Source organism: Danio rerio, chromosome 6 (assembly GCF_049306965.1).
Source record: "Danio rerio strain Tuebingen ecotype United States chromosome 6, GRCz12tu, whole genome shotgun sequence".
NCBI classification, from domain to species: Eukaryota; Metazoa; Chordata; class Actinopteri; order Cypriniformes; family Danionidae; genus Danio; species Danio rerio.
The window spans coordinates 23,681,627-23,691,237 of NC_133181.1; the positions used below are offsets into that span (position 1 = coordinate 23,681,627).

Sequence of the window (9,611 nt, forward strand, 5' to 3'; positions counted from 1 at the left end):
AGTGTATCGCTCTCGCACACAGCCTGCTTACCTTAAGATGACAGAAATGAGGCGTGAGGAGGAACAAGTCTATCAAATGGCTGCAAGTTCCATCATCATGGACACCGAGCAACATTCAATATTCCTTTTGTCACGACGTACAGCGAAAAAAGCAGCCCATACAGTCACATCTGCTATACATTTTATGGAGGAGTGTAAATATTGCAGTTATGACTAAAATGTAAAATGGTTTCAGATGAATAAAAAAGACGGAAAATCACTTGATCACGTTAAAATGACAGTTAATATGTCTGTATTTTTACACATTTATTCACACGTTTTCATTACTGAGGGCAGGAGAGAGACAGGCTGCACTGGTGAGCAGTATCTTCATAATATAGTTTACTTAAAATAAATGATCAACAAATCAATCTGTCTCGACAGCCTTTACATGTGAAGACATTATCTATACACAATCTGAATTCTTAATTAGAAAAACAAAAAAAACTATAAAATACTATTCATGAAAATACCTAAATAACAGACAAATCCAAATGCCCAACACAAGCGAGCTGCGCTTCAGACCAGATCAGCTCGATGACGTATAATGTCTCCGACACCACCTGAAGTCCCATTTAGCAACTTGAGAGCAACAGTCTTTTTAAAGAAGCATGGCCGAATTAAAAATTCAAAAGTGTGCTGTAACTGTTGTGTTTTATGTCGTAGAACAAAACGTGAAAATATCTTGAATTTGTGTTTGCCACAGACCTTATTTAAGCGATTTTACTGAAACCCCATTCAAAAAACCCATTGACTTTGGGACAAGGGAACCGGAAGTGCTAAAATGCTAACTCGCTTCCGGGTTTTTGCATACAAATTGACGTCATAGTTCCTCCACTCTATACATAAACATACAAACAGGACAGGGCAGGCTGGCAAGGATGAGGACTGGAAACACTACAGGACAAGACTTCAAACAACATGTGATTGTAGCAGATCCCAATATGTACATAACCAATAATCACACCGGAAACAGCAGGACAGCTTTGCGTCATCTATTTATTGGTCCCTGAAACACATGTGGGACACTCAATAAGAAACTCTCTCCACGCTTTCCTCTCCTTTCACACACACAATGCAAACACAATTGCAGGAGAAACTTTTACACGTCTTTCCCCGTCAGCGGCTGGACTCCGACTGAGGCTGACTTTATAACACGGTACAATAATACTCACAAAAAACATGTATTTGTTTAAATGAAATAAAAAATAAAGTGAAAATAAGTGGTGTTGCTCTTTACAATTATACTCAAAGTGCTAGATCAAATTTATATTCTCAAAAAAAACAGCAAATACACAGCAAATTCATCAGAGTTAAATTCTCGGTGTTGAAGCATTTCAGAGTAAAGTGTTGACGTTAAAGAGTTAGATTTTGATAAATGAATATAATAAGAGTTAGAATTGATTTTATTCAGTGCGAAATCAAGGAGTTATCTTTTTTACTCTTTGTGGTGTTATTTCCAACATCCGGGAATTCATGCAGCCCCAGTCACTGAAGAATTTTCCAGACGCCATTTTCCATCTGAAGTTTAGAACAGCAACTGGTGAGTCAAACTACCTAAATGTTGGTATTTTACTGACTTTCTTTAAGGAAATACAGTTGTAAACATATTGTTAAGTTAATAACTTTAGAATGTAGTGACAATTTTAAACTTCTGCGGTTCATTCATGGTCGTTTGTGTATCTAGCTTAACTGCATTACTATTGACTTCTTTTCAAGAATGTTTTTATATATGCTCACGCATACATAGTGCATAAAAACATCAAATGTACATGTTCAACACATTTCTGTCACGCTTAATGCCATTTTGTGCGTTGTTACCCATCTGTAAAATAAAATCGACACTTCTCCTTTAATTCGAAGCAAACTAGCGAGGGAATCCCCGGAGCAGCCTAGCCTACTCTGCCCGGATGCTAACGGCAACACAGGACGGTTTCCATAAGCTCTGGAGTTTCTAAAACATATCTGGTGAGTAAATGAACATATGCTTACTTGTAAAAGGCTTCCTGACTAAAACATATGATTGTTTGTTATCCGTGTATGTTAATTTGGTTATTTTAAACACCGCGGTCCTTTTAAACTGGTTAATTCGTGGCCGTCCATATACCGTTAGTCCATAGACTCGCGTGATAACGTACACTTGAATTATATTAAGTGTTGACAACCATTAAAATCGGAATGTTAACATTAATGTCTTTAAATGACCGCGTTTGCACTTTCTCAGACATTTGACGTTACAGAAGTCTCCCGGAAGTTGCGGGACTAACGTTAACGTTATCCCGCAAATGCAAAGAGACTCCCAGATGCCCAAGTAGATGCCCGCAAATGAATGATAATCTCCCGGAAATCGCGCGTCTCCCGCCCGGTCATTAAACACTTTGCACACCCCTCTCCACCGCATCCCTCCCAGCTCTTCAGGTACGTCGCGCGCAAGTCACCCCCACCGCTCTTTAGGTACGTCGCGCGCAACTCACCCCACCGCTCTTCAGGTACTCATCTCTCCCGCTACCTCCCGCAAATCAACTCTGTATCCCCCGAAAATGACTTTTCCCAGCTCGGGATGTCTGACGTTAGTAAGTTAGGCTATTTCTGTAGTCAGGAACATCTTAGTCAAGCTTTTTCTCCCGCACGATATTGTGCTTAAAACTAGGCTAAACTTAGCATGTACTGTACACAACATTTCCGTTTTATTAAAGACAATTTAGTACGTTGTAAACAGCCACCTGTCTGTAAAATTAATCAACTGATTCATATTTGAGCAGCCTAATGATGATACAGGTTTGATTTGTAGATTTATTATCAATAATCAACATCTGAATCAAAATATATCTGAAAAAGTGTGAGGCATACTTTGTGATGTTTATCTCTTTTTTATCTGAAGGTTATGCATATGTGTTAGATACTAATGTTTTGTTGTTTTTTAACAGCCACAGTTCTCTATACAATAACACAAGACCCTGTGACGGTGGCTGATTAGAGACGGATGGTGTATTTCCAGAGTTGGTGAAATGACCAAGCACATCTTCTTGGTCATATGTGGTGATAATAATGAAGGTATGTTTGATAAAGTTCTGTTTTTGTTTCACAATAAGCTGAGAGGGTATTAGAGCATTAGAGAATAACAAATGACATGAAGGTGATAAGTTTTGTATTGTGGGTGAACTGTTACTTAAATAATGTTTTGCTCTTTGCTTTGCACTTTTCCTCTTCTGCTTATCCTAATATTTTAGATTATATTTGGACCTGAAACATCTGCTAGACTCCAGGAAAGGTGGCGTCAATACTGGTCCTGAAAGGGCCTAACAAGTTGAATCTGGTAAAGAAACACGCACACACACACACACACACACACACACACACACACACACACACACACACACATGCTTACAGAAAACTTTAAGTTTATGAATATATTTTACACTGTGGCCAATATTTTAGGAAAGTCAGCATCACTAAATGATATAAAAGATTTTAAGCTCCTCTAAATTTTGCTCCAAGTGTTGTGTTAAATTCAGGATTCTGGACAGACAGCTGCCTGTTTTTCCAGTTCTAGTCATAGTGGTTAACCTAATTGTTTTTGGAGATCCAACAGTGATGTATGTGTTTTTTTCTACTTTTCCATATCCTGTCACCTCAACCAGCTGGGAGAGTCAAGTTGTGGATCATCATGTAGATTTTCAAAAGGTGAGTTTAGATTTCTTGAATGTTTTATTTACTTTAAATGTTCTTTTAAATATATCATAGAATTTGATTGCAATTTGTTTTCAAACATTTTTCTTAGTCATGCTGGAGTCTTGAAGAGTTCTTAGAAGAGCATCACCCTATATCCGTGCATCAGGAACCACCAGACGAGCGATCAGCAGCTACTACATCGTCATGGATAAAAAGGTCATCCTGTGGCTGGGAAGCACTTCATTCACAGGACATGCTTGATGAGATTTCCTAGCTCCAGTTTGTTTTCACACAAGTTTACAGCATTTATACCTTAATTTAAACTGCTGTGTTTGATATGGAGGACCAAGGAAACACCATAAGTGAAAGATTTGCACGCCAAGTTGTTTAAAATGTGATTTCATAAGAAAACTATGAGTGACGATATATTGAACTTTCAAATTGCTCTGATGAAACATCAAGTTTGGACCAAAGGACTAAAACAGCCTTTTTGAGCACTGGTCATACATATTTTGTTGATACTGTCTGTACTAATAAAACATTTAAAGCATATTTGACATTGTTGCATTTTAAAAACTGAATGAATTGTTGAAGTGGTGAATGTTTTCAAATAAAATGTTTTTTTTTTTTTGTAATTTACAGTCTATTTGAGTTTTTTTACCATATTTACACTCAAGAGAGTTGAATAAAATAATATATTACTCCAGGCGGTGTTAAATATAGTTACATTTTTTAACTCTGCCCAGAGTTAAAATTAACCCTTACTTCGGTGTCAATGTGCCAACCCTTTTGAAAGTGTTGATTTAACTCTGTTTTGAGTGGACCCCATGAGACACTTTCAAAGTGTTGAAATTAACACCCATAGAGTTGTTTTGGGTCCCCATATTTTGCTGTGTAATGTTCTCAAACAATTAGGCTTATTCACTATGCAATATACCATTACATAAAAGCACAATTCAAATTCAAATAGTCAATTATTAATTTTTTAGAACAATTAGAATGATAAAACATCATAAAAAGATTCACACATAACAGTTTTACATGAAACATACCTGAAACACATGTGGGACACTCAATAAGAAACTCTCTCCACGCTTTCCTCTCCTTTCACACACACTGTGCACAATATTAAACTCGCATAAATCTCAGGTTTATCTCAATATTATAAACTGACTGAATAAAAACGATCCTAAACATATTTTATGCAATATTATATGAACTTCAATTGAACAGACTATATTAAACATACCAATGCAAACACAATTGCAGGAGAAACTTTTACTCGTCTTTCCCCGTCAGCGGCTGGACTCCGACTGAGGCTGACGCAACTCTCCCGCACTCTCCGAGAGCAAAGCGTGCAACACTAATTGCGGTCCCACTTAAACAAGTGTCGAAATAAGGTTCCTACGCCCGGTAGGCATATAATACATAAATGCATAGTTTTTTTTAGTTTTGGGAAGTTCATTCCCGAATATTATCAATAAATTAACATTCCTCTTCCTTACTGGCTACATTCACCCCCCTGAACTTCACAAAACTAGTCTACTATCAGATAATGGATAATGTGATCACTCTCAATTAAAACACTGTATCCTCACGCAACAAAAGTTACCCAACTACTGGGAGAGCGACAGAAAAAAGTTGGCCAGACTCTCAAGTGTATGCCCGCAAAAAAAGAAGTGCCATAAACACTACCTTATAGATACCCAAGTGATCACCACTTAATCCATAATAACGAAAGATTTCACAGGAAGTTCATGAATCTGACTTAAGTAGCTTTTGTCCAGAGAAGGTTTAGAGAAGGGCTGCGCAAGAGGGTTTTCTGCGACATAATTTGGATAAGTCTATTTATTGGTTTTACCAATCTGCCAGCCCGAGTTCTCACTGGGTGACCTGTACTCGAAGGCTGAACAACTCTCACAGGCAAATCATAATCACTTTCCTACACTACTTCTGTATCTGAAAGGTCAGACTCAGAACTCAGAACAGTTTCCTGATCCTCATTTTCCACAAGAACTGACTTGTCGAGGATATTCTCTAGCCCTGTATGAGAATTTGAGTCTCTGATTCTTTCATCAGATGAAGAACTCGATGGGCAAACTGGGGAATGAGCTGGTCCATCATTTCCATCATCAGTATCCTCTGATTCAACAAAAGTAGTATCACTTTCAAACTCATCAGTTTCATGATCAGTGTGAGATTGCTCAGAGTTAGGCTCTTCAATGGGTAGGAAGTTGCTTCGTAAAATCAAGTTCCTGTGAACAACTTTCTCCTGATTAGTTCGAGTATTCCTAATCCGGTATGACATCTCGGGTCCACAGATAACACAACGTGCATTGTTGAATCCCACCTGTTGGCTAGCTTGCGTCGACCACGTTCTCCTTTGTTGGCGAGTAGCACATAATCACCTTCCTCGATGTCTCTGCCTTTGACTTTTTTGTTGTAGTGCTCGGTCTGCCGTAGCTGACTCGCAGAGTTGTTCACCTGAGCAACCAACATGGCTTCTTTGAGATTATCCACCAATTTCCTCACATACTGATCATAATCTGCAAAGGTATTATCCCGCTCCACACTTTGGAACATTAAATCGACGGGTAACCTCGGAATGCAACCAAACATGAGGTAAAATGGTGCGTAACTAGTTGACTCATGGGCAGTACAGTTGTAGGTGAATGTCAAAGTTTGCAGCATACGTGGGCAGTCCTGTTTGGTTCTCGGGGGTAGCGCTCTAATCATGTTACCCAAAGTGCGATTAAACCGTTCTACTTGGCCGTTGCCCATCGGATGGTATGCTGTCGTTCGCGACTTCTGTACACCAGCAATCTGCAAGAGTTCCTTAATTAATCTGCTCTCAAAATTTGCTCCTTGGTCTGAATGGATTCTTTGTGGAAATCCATAGACACAAAAGAACTTGTCCCATAATTGCCGAGCAACTTGAGATGCAGATTGATTCTTGCACAGGAATGCATTGGCCATTTTAGTAAAGTGGTCTGTTACCACTAGAACGTCTACACTCTTGCCAAAAGAGTTTTCGGCAGACCAAAAGTCTATACAGAATAGTTCTAGTGGCCTGACTGTCCGAATACTTTCTAAAGGGGCCCTTCCTTCTGGTTCAGGGGTTTTGCTAACCACACAGCGTTGGCAATGTCTCACATATTCTCTAATGTCACTCTCTTGGCCAACCCATGAAAATCTCTGTCTAGCTAAAGACAATGTTCTGCCTTGGTGACCGGCCTCATCGTGGATGCCACGCAGAACCTCACTGACCAGAGAAGAAGGGACTAAAAATTGCCCACGAGCAACCTTAAGCCTAGTTCACACTACAGGATTTTAAACATCAACAAATCGCTGTGCCGTTCACACTACATGACTTGACTTTGTGTCTTTTAATCTCTGTGGTGTTCACACTACGCAACACTCTGTGAATGATCCACAAGAGGGGGGTCACACACTACATGATCTGACAACAACTCATTCCCCATCAGCTCATTCAAGCTACCAAACCACAGCCAATGAAATTTAGAGGGAGGAGTCGTTAGAAAAAGCTAAACACTATTGGCTGCTTGTGTGCTGATGACATCACTGACAGCGTTTCAAGCTTTGGAGAAAGCATTTAAAAACATCGTCAAACCAGCTGATTTATCAGCGGATTAATCACTCATCTGCAAGGTTCCAGTGGAGAGATACACAGAGTTTTTAATTTTTGTAATTTTATAACTCTTTGAAATAAAACTAACATATCTATAACACCCTGCCGTTTTCTAACTATCAGTGTATTTCTTTCTGACATTGTTATTTTTTTATTACAAAACAGTAAAGAACTGAGCATTTCTGCCTTAAATTACCATATTGGTCAAAATGACTGCATGCATGTCTGATACTTTTCGCTGTGACTTTAAATATGTGTGCATTTTCTTGCCTAGCAACTTCCTGCTAACATAAACAAAACTTTCTGATGGCAAAAACATCAATTTACTTCAGATATCTTTCAAAACAGCAGATTCTGTGCAGTGAAATAGCTCCTGTTTGAAAGTGAAAATGAAAGCCAAGACCTTTAAGTGTTTTAGTATCTTAACTACATATTTATAGGCTGTATTATCAAAACAAATTATATTTTTAGGGTAATGGTGTCATTAAATATGATGCCAGACATTCAAAGCTTAATTTTAATATCTCAATAATAGCTTTGAATGTAAATATGTTGTGACAATATGACGTTTTATATGAGAACGGTCAGAATGAGCAGTATGGTGATTCTAATAGTTACACAATTCTAGTTCCACTGTTAATATAGCCTACTCTCATGTCTGTGTTAACACAGAATGAAGCGAGTGCACCGATGCCCATTCTGACCAGTCACAAATGTTTCTGCTGAGCTCCTGAACACACAGGCATTCAGCTCATGCTGATATGCTCTCTCATTGGCTGCAGCTCGTCACTACATCTAACCACACGTCGGGGTTGAGTCGGCCGACTGCTCTGGAATATTTAGCATGCTGAATGTTGGATTTCGTCTGCGAGGTGTCAGCGACGCGTCAGCGAGCCTCGTTGATGCGTTCTTCAGTAGTTCACACATAAAGAGCGGCGAGCGCAGAGCACCAGCAGATTTCTTCCCGATCACAGCCCGATCTGTCGGCGAGCTCGTTAACTTCCAAATCGGGCTCAAATCAGGCTTAAAATCCTCTAGTGTGAACTAGGCATTAGTCACAGGATCCCTGCGGATACGGTAAAGTATGCCATCTAACAACTTTAATCTGTCCCATTGTTTCAGCAGTTTGAGCGCCTTGTAAGGCTCCTTCGCTCTTTCTCTCCGAGATGGTCTTTTTCCTCTGCACACATAAAATAGAACTCTTGAGAGCACGTCGTCACTTGTTTGTTTCTCTCGAAGTTCATCCAGAGAGAATACAGGTAAGGGGTTCTGACCTGCAGGCACAATTATATTCACTTCTTGAGCGAGCCAGGAAAGTGCTCTACCTTCCGCTCCTTTGTCCCAGTTGGTATGAGATTCAAAGACAGCTGAAACTTGATCAGAAGACAAGGAACATTGCTCAGTTGGATGTCCTAAACACTGACTGTTTGCACTGAGTCTAAACGAATCTTGTACTTTTTCTTCTTGTATCATTCCAGACTGCCTCAAGAGATGGTGATAAGGTTCAGTCACGAGTCTGTCACTCACTTGGACGAATGGCTGACGGCTAAGTGCATCGGCAACTACGTTTTTGGGACCAGGTATGTACTGGATGTCAAATGTGTATGGGGCTAGTTTAGCCACCCACCTCTGCTCACACGCATCGAGTTTTGGTTTTGTCAAAATATAAGTCAAGGGATTATTGTCTGTCCAGACTGTGAAAGGGTGTCCCTTGAGCCAATGGCTAAATTTGTCACAAACAGACTATTTTAGTGCCAAAAACTCGAGGCGGTGAGCAGGGTAGTTGGTCTGGGCTCGTGAAAGTGCCTTACTAGCAAATGCGATTGGCCGCGCCTTCGACTCTCCCACAGGGATTTGAGACAACACTGCCCCTATACCATTTAATGAGGCATCTGTTGAGAGAATAAATGGCCGGGAGAAGTCAGGGTGCGCCAGTACTACAGAGTTCAAAAGAGCAGACTTAAGTTGTTCAAATGACAGGGCACATTCTCTAGTCCAGTCTGATGGGCTAAGCTTTCTAAAGACAGCACTACCCCTCGAGTGACCTTTTTTTCCTTTAGTTGCTGCAGTCAGTGTGAAGAGGGGTTTAGCGATGCTGGAACAATTGGGAATGAAGCGTTGATAGTACATAACCATGCCCAGAAATGATTTAATTTTTCTTGGGGAAGGTGAAACTCCATCATCCATCATGAGGTCTTTTTCTGCAACTGTGGTAATAGCAGCAATTTTGTCAGGATCGATTGCAACACCG

The 9,611-nt window shown here is 39.8% G+C and overlaps 1 long non-coding RNA gene across 2 annotated transcripts; it reads left to right on the forward strand.

Moving 5' to 3' along the window:
* Window positions 1-1,522: 1,522 nt before the first annotated feature.
* LOC141386255 (uncharacterized) lies at window positions 1,523-4,354 on the forward strand. Of its 2 annotated transcripts, none has more exons than XR_012407928.1 (6): window positions 1,523-1,582; window positions 1,903-2,457; window positions 2,494-3,093; window positions 3,270-3,355; window positions 3,681-3,723; window positions 3,821-4,354. It is a non-coding gene; the product is annotated as an uncharacterized lncRNA (long non-coding RNA). The 2 variants fall into 2 exon arrangements; XR_012407927.1 differs by having other exon boundaries at window positions 1,903-2,007; window positions 2,967-3,093.
* The last annotated feature ends 5,257 nt before the right edge of the window (window positions 4,355-9,611 follow it).